The 13,277-nt window shown below is 41.4% G+C and overlaps 1 protein-coding gene across 1 annotated transcript in view; it reads right to left on the reverse strand.

Annotated features, from left to right (window-relative positions):
- Positions 1-13,277, reverse strand: part of hspa12a (heat shock protein 12A) — a 49,669-nt gene that overhangs the window by 35,243 nt on the left and 1,149 nt on the right. The gene's annotated exons all lie outside the window — the stretch shown is intronic.

Genomic DNA, 13,277 nt, shown 5'->3' on the forward strand with positions numbered 1-13,277 from the left:
CGCATCTAATCGGCACAGACGTGCAGCCCCGCAACATGCTAGTTTAGCCGCTACAACAAGAACTAATCCGTCACCACGGATTTCATTTCAACAATCAAGGATACGAACTTAGTAGTGGTTAATAAACTCATTTTTCCACCACTCATGTCGATAATGTTTTACTGTGTGGGGGAGCGCTGGTGAAAAAAAAAAAAAACCATACTCGTCACAGCCCTACTTTCAATATAACTTTAAAACACTGTGTCTGTTATTCTTCTAACTGCATGAAAAAAAAATGTATGGATATATTCACCATATCAAATGGCCTTTTGCATCTTGTCTGTTCCTCATACAAATATAAACTCTGTTTAAAAAGACATTGTACGAGTTGGCCTCATTTTGCCCCGAGGCCTGATATCTAGAAAGATCAGCTTCGCTCTAATGTATTCTGATAACTGTATCTACTTTAAATATTTCAGATGTAGCATGCTAATGAACGTGTTAATAAAGCTACAGTGAATCTTGTGAGCTTTGATAAGACAATAGCAGTCTGTTTCAGAGGACAGTGGTGCTGACTGACAGACTGTGATGAAACAGGGAGACAGACTCAAAGCAAGGCACCAACTGTTACCTACAATGGCAGAAGAGGAGCCTCATTAAATTCACTGCGGCAAACTGAGAGGCACAAACACAAAAAAATAGACTATCAAAGAGACACATTCATGAGGGCGACGGCAAAATGAGTTTGAGCAGAGAATGTGCTTTTTCTTCTTCCAATCTGAGGTCCCATTCATTCTTGCCATGCAGAGAGAGAGAGCGACCCCCTTGCTCTCCCCTCTCCCCGGCTCACTGCATCCACTTGGCCGTCAGCCCAGACACACAGTGCGGAGAAACAGCCTGACGACAGCTGCAGCCACTACACACACATGCAAATCCACACTCTCACATAACCGATCTAACACACTTTAATTCTACATAATATGGGTTTGCCAACATATGATATATAACATTTACATCTGATCATTTCAACAGCAAACAGCCTTTATAGTTGTCATGGTGGATTAAGCCTCTGTGCTATACAAATAAAGCTGTTTCAGGTAGGTAACCACATTCTCAGGACTGGCAGGTTTTGTAATGACTATGCTGGAATGACTTCTCTGGTCAGACACCTGCAGTGCCGCTGCATGCTTTAAAGCAGACCTGCAGAAACAAGTATATGTAAATGAGGTATGAAATAAGGTTTAAAACACGATGATCCTGTCAGACATGCAGTACAATGCTGACAGGTGAAGATAGTACAGCTACACCCTGATAATGAATTATGATTAAGACTTTGTCTAAATTAAATGCCACAGTCCCCTTGGTTATGGTTTGAAAGTCATACAGACACACAAGGAAGCATCTGTTTCAAGGTCTGTCTTCTTCCTTGCTAACGGTAACACATCACGGTGTGGGTTACAATCACTCCAACATCACCTTTGTTTAGCACTGGACTCAACCTCCTCTCCTGAGTGAAGTCCTGCCCTGTTTGACTGACAGCCTAAGCCGACTGAATCCGTTTTTCTTTATGTCTCTTTGCCTCAGGTATGACCTTACCACTACGGGAGTTATCTTCAAAATTATAGCCATTACTTTTTGTAGGAATAAGGAGAAACAGTGAATGAGAACTGCCTGGGACGCTGAATGTCAGGTGTATGTTGGTCTTAATATTAGGGATGGGCATTTCAAGCAGAAACACTGTTCGATATTCACTGGGAACTATTCAACAATTCAACCTATTTAATGTCAAAGTGTGTATCGAAAAAAACTCCAACAAAACACAGGTAAACTGTGCCTAATACACACACATGGGTCATTTCTGTTACGCTGAGAATCAGCCATACAATGACAATCATACTGTGCACAGTTGTTGTAGACTCATGAAATGCGAGTTTGACCTTTCAAAGTTTGCATTTTTCATTTTTAAAGGAGTTCCCCCAGAATGTTTTGATGGCTGCAGCCTCTGCATTTTTCTCCAGTTCTCAATCTCACAGAGTCACACCCGCTTTACCGGCACCTGGCACTAATGCTCTCTTCTTCTTTTGTTATTTAAAGTCATGACCCATCCCTACTAAATATCTTGGCTGTGTATATTACCTTATAATGACATAATCAGATCAAGGTTTACAGATATTCACTTTAAGTTTTCATTTAGTCATTCATATTTGAATTCTTTAAATAAGAAAGTTTTGAAATGGATGAACTTGAGTTTAACTTTTTTTAATCACTGATGTTCGATTACTTTTTAAACATCATTACGAGCCTATATGAGAACATGGGCATCAAGTTGATATCTTTTTGTCCTCATCTACCATCCCTGTTCTGCAGTGTCATGTGTCCCATCATAGATGGTTGTTTTGTCGTAAACATGTACAGTATATCCTCTCTGTAAAATGTGCTCCTGCATGAAAAGCTTCATAATGACTTAAGCAAAAAGTTCAGTTACTGACTTCCGAGGAAGAACACCGTCATCATTAGTGAACGTGTTCCGAGTGACAGATTATGATTGTAAACTGACTATCAAAGTAGTTTAGAATAATGACTAAGCACATTTTAAATTGTCCAGCCCATTCGCTCAGGCGGCCCGGTGAACTGTGTCTTCTTAACTGCAGAGTGAGCAGGCCTCTCTGGACTGGTCTCAATTGTGTAGTAAATCAGAGCTGCAGGAGATCAGTGTCCGAAGCAGGATTTAAATCATTCGCTGCAGTCTGAGGATGTGGAAAAGTGACACCATCCTGGGAAGGGCTGTTAACATAAAACATTCAACTCAAACTGCTCAGTCCAGCACAAGGCATGATGGGAAATGTGGCGGTCACTAAGATTCACTAAGATTCTAAGCGCTGTCTGCAGCACAAGTTGCAGAAGAGGCATCACAGCTGAGCAGACAGTAGCGCACAGTCGAGTGGCGTCTTCATGGTGAATAAGTTTCTTTAATACATGGCTGGAAAGTAAATTAACATGGACCCCATTTTCCCTCCTTTTAAATACAACTCCAACCGCCCTTTCAAAACGCTGATACTCCAGTGAGTGTAACAGTTTTAAAGAAAGTGATCTCAGTTCCGAGAACTGAGCATTACCATGTGCAAAAAGTGCAGTATCACTGCCTGAACCAGGCATTTGTTGCCCTGAGGGCAGAGAACAGTAGAATCCAAAGCAGAGGCATAGAAGCAGGCAAGGTCTGGAGCAGGGTTGGTAACTGTGCATACAATGATAAGGAAAGAACCGATGATGCAGTGCAGACAAGTGCTTTCTACTTCAAGTTCAAAGCTTTGCAACATGAAGAGAAAAGAGTTCCCATCTATGTGATATTCCATATGTTTTGTCCCAGACATTTGGACCAACCCATACTTTCAAACCTTACTTCCTGTTTGGCTTTACATCATAAATTTCCTTCAAATTTGCTCCACTTTCCACATCAAAGCAGCCAGACAGAGCGTGACTTTTAGTGAAACAGATGTTTAAAAGACCCAAGTGGTGCATTGTTCCTTACAACAAAGTAACAAAGACTTTTTTTTTAATCGACAATGAGCGAGATGTCGGACAGAGAGACAGAGCAGGTTCCTGGAGAGGGCAGAGCGATTGGCTCACAGAGGAAATGCTTTAAAACTCTGGGCTGAACAATGGCTTTCCTTCCTGCCTGTCTGTAATGGAAACACTGATAATAGCCAAAAGCTCAGCTCAAACAGTCCCTGATAAGTGAAGGCACTTCAGTCAAAAATAGATGACTATTGTGTTGACATTCATGTCAACACAATATTATTTGTAGTAATCTTTACAACCACCAGCACCAGCAGATTAACATTGTGTTTGATGTGACCAGTTTTCTTTCAGACTATCAAACACGTTCACGTTTCAGATCGGACTCTTCAGCCATGCTTTTTGGGGGTAGTGTACATATCTAAAAAGCCTGTGAATTATTTAACAGTGAAGAGGAGCAGTGCGGCTTCACATTAGAAAGACATCAGTGGAGGCTGATTTGCACTTATTTTAAACTGCATTTCAGTCTCCTTTATATTCACTTATAACTGATCAGGAAGTTGCTGCTCCTTCCTGTGCTGTGAGCAGTTAATAAACAGACCATCCATAAGATTCTGTTACAGTGGTATTGTGCCAATGACTGTATATATAGATGGACAATGCGTCTCCGTCTCCTCTCACTGTACGAAATTGATGCCAAAATAGCCCCCGTGATAGTCATTTGGAGCCAGAGTTGCACAGTAGAGATCTGCGATTGGAGCGGCCGTAGCCACTTCTGCTAACCCAAACACACACTTAACCTACCGAAAAAAAAACAGCAGGGATCCCGCACGCTGGCGTGTTTAACAGCAGAACAGCTTCTCTGTGTTGGTCTGAGGTTAACGTTCACAGGTATGAAAACTTCAATGACTGTAGTGATTGTTTAAGTTACGTCTCCTCTCGACGATCGTCCTCCACTCTGCTAATCCGGAACAGTTCGGCTGCAGGAGCCGTATCCGTCAACAGAGCTGTCAATCATCCTTATGACAGCATCAAATAACTAATTAAAAAGATTTTTTTTTAAATAAAAATGAACACTTGGACATAAATCAGCATGATAAGAACTAACTATAATAACAGAAACCATGTATTTGTTTTTTGTGTTTCGATTTTATAGTTTGACTCATGTCCCATCTGTTAACATGGAGGAGGCGGGCTTTATGACCTATACTGCAGCCCGTCAACAGGGGGCGCTCGAAATGTTTTTGCCTTCACTTTTACTTTCTGCTTTGTGATGAGCCCATAGCTGATAAAGCAGCAGAGGACAGTATACTGTGGTAGTAAAGCTGTTAATAAGCTAACGCCACTGATAAAGCTAATTTAACATTAACTCTTGATAAAGTTAATGCCTGGCTTGAGCAGGGTCTGATTACATATGTTTTGGTTAGTTACATTTCCCTGTTATACTCAGTTCATGGCTGCATCCCCGATGTCCTCATTGCCCTTATTGTAGTGGCCTTGTCTGTACTCAGTTAAATCAACAAGATATTAATTGAGTTACATACTTGATATAGTAATGTGGCATTGTTCAAGAAAATAAGATGTAATATTTTTTGTTTGGAATTTAATGCTAATACTAAAATTGAGCTTTTTTTCTTTTTATCCGATTAATAATTGATTAATCGTAGAAATTATCGACATAGAAATCGATTATCAAAATAGTTGTTAGTTGCATCCCAAGTTTGTTTTTTTCCAATAACTAGCAGAGAGCTGTAGGCCAAGAAAAATGCAGTAAGTCTTATTTTTCACCATCAGTTCTTCTCCAGCCACATTAACTTCACTATTATTTCCACTCTACACAGTCCTAACTAAAGGTGTAAGACTCCCAGCTTACTCCCTGCGTCAGCTAACTGGCTGATCAAAGTGTTGATTGTTTGAAGTAGCACCTGCCTTGTTTTTGTTTTTGCACAATGTCCAGCCTTTGCATTTTATTTGCAGAGGGAGAAATCACAAGCAAACCAAATAACAATCTCATGTCATTGCTTGTTGTATAATTGGAGTTTTAGCGCTCCATCTGCTACAGCTTGTTGCTTGCAATATGTTGGGAAGAGTCATCAGTCATCGTGATAGCTAACCTTTCTGTCACCACAGAATGCCACCAGCTAATCTAAGGCTAGCTGACTGGCTTCATCTGTTTGGTGAAATGGTGTGAATGCATGGCCATATATCCAGGGCTCCATCTGATAGGTGAGATGTTCACAAACCCACTGTGCATGCAAATGTTGATGGCGCCAAGGCGAGAAAAATACAATTTATTAGTCAACACGTACATCTGGGATAAGGTGATCATGGCCGATAATATCAATTCATGAGTCAGCCTGTGGCCCTGACATAAACTGGGAATCGTGTAGATGTGGTATTTTGTCCAATATTCTGTACCTCTCATGTAATGTTTATCAGAATGTAACTTTATTTCTTTGAAACGCCAGTGTTTAGTCTGACCCACTTCATGTTCATATCCAAATCAACTGCATCACAGGTGCAAAGAGTCTGGACCAAGCTACGACCTAAAATCTACAGTGCAGACCTCGCCACATCCATCTGGAGACAACTGATCGATCTTTGGGAACTCGAGCCCCATTTGTGACCTCAGCTCTTTGAAGGTTATACTGTGATTTGGACACATATCTTGCCCTACTCAAACCATCAAAACTCGCAAAATCAGCATTTAGTTTAACCTGTTATTCAGCTATTTTTATGATTTACAAACATCTGCTTTCTCCCCTTAATGACAACATGTTGTAAATGCAACTTTTCCTCAGACTGTGCTTCTGTACTCTGCTCTTCTTCTCTACAGACTAGCTACAGCAATTTTGCAACTAGCAAATGATTACATCCTGGTCTGAAAGTAGACATCTGTGTGATTAATCAAATATCTTTATAAAGGTGCAACTCGCTGATACTCTAAACCGAAAACAGTGTGTCGGCATGTAAATGTGTGAGATGATGAGTAATGCATTGCATCATCAAAAGTGTATGTGTGCGTGAGTGGGGCGAAGGTTGCCATGCAGTGCAAAGCGTTTTGAGTGGGAAGAGCTGCGCTGTAGAAATGCAGTCCATTTACCATTCAGCGTATTGATTGGTGAACACTGTCTGACTGAATCACAGACTACCTCCTTGGAATGCTGGACATTTGTCTGATGACATTTCTTTTTATTTAAATGGGGATATGGGTACTCATAATCTCTATGCAGCGACGTGGATTTCCGGGACGGCACGTGTTCTGGTTTCCGCTTGTAGTACGCTTGTAGTCCCAGTAATATTGACCGATCACGTATGCAGGAAGAACAGTCCGTGTGGAGAGCAAAAGCAGGCAGAACGTAATGCGCTGTAATGACATCCCGGCTCCCATCAGCAGCTATCTGACGATGATTAAGCTTCTTATTGATTGCTATAAATAGACACCTGCATGCTAACAATCTGCTCTAGATCTAAACTTCAACTTGAGATAAATTTCCTTGATGCTGTGTCACGAAGCAGTTCAGCGTTCAGATTTCCCGACTTCCTCGAATGCATCAGAAAAGATCGATCTGACCTCTGTTCAGCAAACGAGCATTTTAAAAGTTGCTTTCTTCTCCTCTTGAGGACAGACCTGACAAAGCTTCAGTTTTACTTTTTTCAAATCTGCGGTTGAGGTTTTTGGCACAGGTAAGACCCGTAAATTAAAGTCAATCACAAGAAAAACAGATTATTTTTCTGTAAACGATGCAGCACGCGGAAAAGGAAGTATTTTATCGCAAACCGCCGGCTACATGCCCCGGCATGTTCACTGTTGTGTCCAGAGACTATATCGTCGTCAGACTATAGCCGATGGGATCCGAGTTTGGGGAACTCAAGACCCCAATCAGCATCAACATCCTTAAGAGAAACAAAAACACATCTTAGTCTAACTGAGATTACACCAGATCACAGCCCACAGTGTGCTCGACTAATGTGTTCATCAAGTTCAAAGTGTTTACACAGATAGCAGCAGCGTGAGGATGAGCTCCACCATAAAAGCAGAGGGAATGTACCACTTTGTTTTTTGGACTGAAAAGCAAAACACTACGTTGATGTACATACTTGACATGCCACAGCAACATACGAAACCAATTAGCATCTGACTGAAGACTCAGCATGCTGTTTTGAAGTCTTGACGAGTAAGGTTTGAATTTAAGTTTTATAGTAACAAAGTGGTGAAAAGGAAAACCTCATCCACAGTATCCGCAGATAGTATTTAAAGGAATGTGTCACCATACAGACTTCCTAACAATGTTTTCATTTCCAAATGAGCGCAGTTTCCGCTCTCTCTCTCTCCCTCTCTCTTTACCCGCTCCCATCTGATGGCCTGTGTGTAACACCTCCCCCATCCTGTAACTCCCACTCCTCCACAGATCACCACCTCCTCCTCCACATGGCTCGTGTCTGAGACATGACACCATGCTGAAATAAGCCTCCCATTTGGCCAAGAGTTCTCTGAGTCATAACCTATCATTTAGGGAGTGGGGCAATTATTTCATGCTGTTGCGGTTTGTTTTGGTCTGCTGTGATTAGGCCGGTGATTTAGAGGGAGCCCAGTTTGGCAAAACCAACTTTTACTTTTGTTGTTGACAAATGTTGAAATGTGTCTTCTGATCCATAGGTTCATGAACACATCTTAGTGAAACAAGGAGATCAGACACTCTTTGTCTGCCTTTTAATTTCACCTGTATTTGACTAAATATGAATAACTTGCATGGAGTGTCCAGAGGAACACATTAAAGCTAACAATCGTCATATGACAGGCAACTACCTCACAGAGCTGGACAGCTACACGATTGCGTATGACAACAATGTAGGTATGGGTCAGCCTTTACGTTCAAAGAGGATGGGCCTGTCAGTGCCAACTAATGGCATCAAAACTGTTGTGATAACACAGCATGATTAAATATTAACCTGCCAGATATTACCTATATACTATAACGCAATAACTTGGCATGTAAAATTGACTTCCTCCCACAGTCCACAGACCTGTGTGTGAGGTTAATTGGTGACTCTGAATTGTCCATTTTACATTGAATGAAGCAACGTCGATATAAAGCCGCCCAGTGTGTGTTAACATCTTCTGGCATTGCAGAACCAAAATGTGCATGTTCTACATTTGCACACACAGCGCTGTACTGCCTGTGTTACTACCTCCGATGCCGGCTCAGCGATAGGACAACTTTGCTCCACCAGTTGGCCACCGTGTGTTTTACATAAAAGACTAAGCACCTGCCTTGAACTAGCAGTGAAAAGCCCTTTTCCCACTGGTCAAAAAACCCGCTAACACCTGGCTTTTTTGCTTAATGGGAAAGGTTGCAATCTGCATTCAGATAATTATCGCCGTGGCTTCGATCGGCATTGATGGGAACACAAAACCCGTGTTGACATGCTAATCTCCGCCCCCTTTCTGGCGCTATGCTATGCTCCATTGGTAACTTCTGTGACTCCTTGTCATCTCAGCTACAAATTCTGCTCGTCTCCGTCCGAGCAGCGCTCGAACATCGTTCCGAACTTGTCGTCGCCGTGTGGGATAAATAGACTGAATGAGTAATAGATACAATAAAGACCTAACCACCGTAACATCTTCACTGTTTACTAAGTCTGTCTCCGGCACGTTTGTGATGTCAGATGGTGATGCAGCAGAAAAGAGACGGAAAGGAGTATACTCCACTGGCAAGGGTTATAAAAGGGGCTCAAGGGGGGGCTCATAGAGTTCAAATATCAGTTGCACTGTTTGAGTTGTTGTGAATTGTTTTTTTTTTACTAAAGGAGCTTTTTCATTTACATTCCAACCTACTGATTCAATTAGTGTCTATGGGAATTTTACACACTTACAATTTCTTTTCCACAGCTCATAAAAAATGCAGCTTGAACTTGTTAACAGATTGTAGGTAAGTGCATTAAATCCTACCTTAACACCATATGTATGTTTTACACACATGCCTCTACATGCAGTTTACCAGATGTGGATATAAAGTGAACATCTAAATACTTAAGCCATCGCTTCATTTCAGATACAAAAAATGAATAGCTCCCTGTCTCACACACAAGGTTGTGAATGAAAGTGGTGTGAGCTGATCCTGGAGAAGTTAATGACCTGGGTGTTAAATCACCCAACCCCCTCAACACCCGCCAACAACCAAACCCCCGTCTGACACCCTCCCCCTCCCTCAGACGATTCACAGACAGGCGTCAACAACGTGCAGAGGCCACTTCATTTACTGAGCACAGTCAGGTAAATGAAGTATCTTTGGTTTTTCTCACTCAGGCGGGAAGCTTTAACTCATTTAGAAATGTGTCCAATTTGCCAAAGCTAGAGCTGCCCCCTTAGAGTTGATGAATGGAATCATCAGTCGAGAAGTCCCTGAGTCAGATGCCTTCGTCGGATCTCTGAATTTTTGTTTAAGCAACTTTGATGTAAAATAGCAATGCAGGAAGAACAGCAAGGCAATCTTTCCAAACCAGTCCTAAAATGAACATGAGGTGATCATTGTTCACCTGGTAATAAAGTAGATACTATGTAAAGGTCTCCGACGTGCTTTGGTGGACTGAGAGCTGAGCTTTTACTAACTTTAGCTCACTAGCTTCCTGAAATCATTCATATCATCGTAGGCGACATAACTTCACTAAGATATACTCTGGGTCAAACATGTTTTCAGTTCAAACAAGGTCTTATATCAGTTAAGTATCTACATTACATTATGCTGGTTACACGAAAGTCACTTGACATTGTGTGCCTGACAAAACGTGGATGGATTCTGTTGACTTTTGGGAGAAGAAGTGATCGAAAACTAGTCTCCTGTGTTAAAGTCTTCCATTGTTCGACACACCCATAGCTCTCATATTGGGTTAGTTTCAGCGTTGCATACAGTTGTTGTCATTGGAACACAAACTGAAGTTTAAAACAATATATTCATATAATATATGATTCTATTATTACATATTATACAACAGTTAGTTCAGACCAAGTAATCTGATTGGACAAGAGTGACTTTCGGGGACTTTTCACTCTGTGTATCACTCCGCCTCAGCCATGTGTTCTGAATATTGTTAATTAACATTACAGCAGACCGTGTATGTCACCATTGATCAAGCTGGTACCTCTGAGCCACACAGCAGACTCTTATTTCACTGGTTGATGATAAATTAAAACATACAGATAAATGTACATAATAAAAAACAGCTTATCTGTGGTAACCTGTAGACACAGAGTGCAGGAGAATGTTTGGGTTGCTTGGCAACAACAGTCCAGTTGCAGTTAAGTTGAGTAGTTGAGTTGGTGGAGCAGAAAATAATCAGTTGTTTGTTACTGTTAACTATTATTTGCCTCTTGTATAACTGTTGTATAAAAGCCATATCACACTACGACCGAATCACAGCCGTGATGATATTCAGTACGACATCACTCCCTCTCTTGTGGTTTTGCTTAAGTAACCACTCGAGATGCCAAGAACTGTCTTCTTTTAGAAAATAGGAATCTTTGAGTTACCAACTCCTCCACATCCTACTGTTTGTTTTAATCTGACTCGCACGTTTGATCCATTTGTAGTGAGGTGTTTCTGTATGGCGTAAGGAAGACGTAAGCCCCTTTTACCAGCCTCTTCTGCAACAGCTCACTGCTTGTGTAAAAGATACGAAGGCCGTAACATGTGACACACTGCAGCAATATTACGGCACTGTTTGGTCAAGTGTATAAGTAAAAAAGCTGTTGCTGTGTAAAAAGGGCCATACTCTTACATCCTGCTTTTACTTTAACTTAGATATTCATGAGGTGAGGTGTGTGAAGATCAGTGTTTGATACGCCTGACACGTTTAGCCAACAGACTTGATTAAACAATTGATTATCCAATAATGACTTCTCATGTAGAGAAATGCTCTTTATTGTGGAGGTAATCAGCTGAGTGGTGTTCCCACTGATGTCAATTTGCAGTGTTAACTCACTGCACTGCTCTATACTGCAGTCTCCAGGCCTGTAGGGATCAGAGAGCCTATCAATAATCTGAGGACGACCGGTCACTTGAAGGAAAATGCTTTCTCTGGTAAGAGCCACACCTTACACTGTACTGAGACCAGTGATGACATGAGGACTCCTTCAGTGGAATAAGGAGGTATCCCTGATTTGGACAGCTCTTATCTGAAGCAAAATAAGTGCTTAGTCACCTGGCATTCTGCTCAGCTGTGCAAAAAGAAGATTCTGTAATTTGACTCGGACTTTCCTGCAGTAATTAGAAAGATGAAGACATGATACAGCAGACTGACATCTATCGCTAACGTTGCCTGACTAGATCTGATTCTTCTCAGGACTGCATGAAGCCCAAAAATGGCCATGATGACATCTCTATCACTCTCCAATTGATGTCCTCACATCCGCCATTGGTCATCTTAGCACACAGATATCTGTGACCTCATGTACCATGATTTCAAGCATAACCATCCAGCTTTAACCTGACATGACGTCAAATTGATCTGAGTAGTCGTGAACACGTGAACAACAGTGCAGGCGACAGCAAAGAGTGCAATGAGCCTGCTGTAAGACTGCTAATAAATCCTGAAACAACACCTAATAACAGCAACACCGGTGACACCTGAAGGTACCTGGAACCTCAATTTACTGTCACCTACAGACTACAGACTGAATTCAGTTCATTAGACAGTGCGATAAGAAGATAATGTGGCCTTTTGGGGTCAGAGGGTTAAATCAGCAGCAAATCCACATGTGGAATCCATGAACAAAGGGCCCTGTTTCATCCTCCAAGTGCTGCTGTGAAAATATTGCACAAAGATAAATTAAGCGGTTGATTGCTCAAGTAAATAATATTAGACACAGACACTCGGGCATAATGGATTTAGAGATTGACCCACAAAAGGCAAGTCAGTCAAGCTTACTGTCACATTCGATAACATATGACATCTGGCAGTGAGTGTTATCATGATTGTGCAACATCCTGCTGCAACTTCATGCAGTTTGGCTTCACTGCTGGGGAGACGGAGTGCAACAGTGGGGGATAGGCAGAGCGATGCTGCATTCATGTTGCATAGGAATAATTACAATCACTTGAACAAACTGCATCAAGATGCTTATACAAATTACAGTTTTGCTTGCTAAAAAAAAGAACAGACACCACTGCAGAGGCAGGACTAAACCACAGAAACTGCAGGAATGCTTCAACCACACGAAAGTCACAACATGCAAATATCTTCAGACTATAGATGGCGTCAAAACAAGCAACTTCTTTCATTACACACACACACAGATGCACAGATGACACCTGTGCAGTGTGATAATCTCTTAATTTACATCATAAAGATCAGCCTTCACATCTAACTGATAATTACGTTACAAGCTGCAATCTTCCTAGTAAGATTAAACGATCCATAAGGCAGAAGTTTACTTTTAAAAAAACTCAAGCAACCACTTCTTCTTTTAGAGTTCAAGTTGCACAAAGTCCGGTGTTATCTCTCATCCCTGTGGGACATCATCAGGGTGTAGTCTGTATAGCCCTGAATCAGCTTCATTACATAACACTCTGGGAGAGCTTGGCCACAGTGTCACTTGAAAAGAAAGAACTTTAAACAAACCAAACTTCAACAGATTTTCTAATAAAGCTTGTTTGAACACTAAGATGTATGATAGCATACAAGTGGTAGAAACTAAAGCTGACATTTTTTGCAAACATATAGGTATTACCTGAGCATTAAATGTCATGCTTCACAGTGCTCACTATCGCCCTCCACTGCGG

The sequence above is a fragment of the Semicossyphus pulcher genome, unplaced genomic scaffold (genome assembly GCF_022749685.1).
Source record: "Semicossyphus pulcher isolate SPU_LCO1_2020_fin unplaced genomic scaffold, fSemPul1.0.p SCAF_12, whole genome shotgun sequence".
In the NCBI taxonomy this organism is placed as follows: Eukaryota; Metazoa; Chordata; class Actinopteri; order Labriformes; family Labridae; genus Semicossyphus; species Semicossyphus pulcher.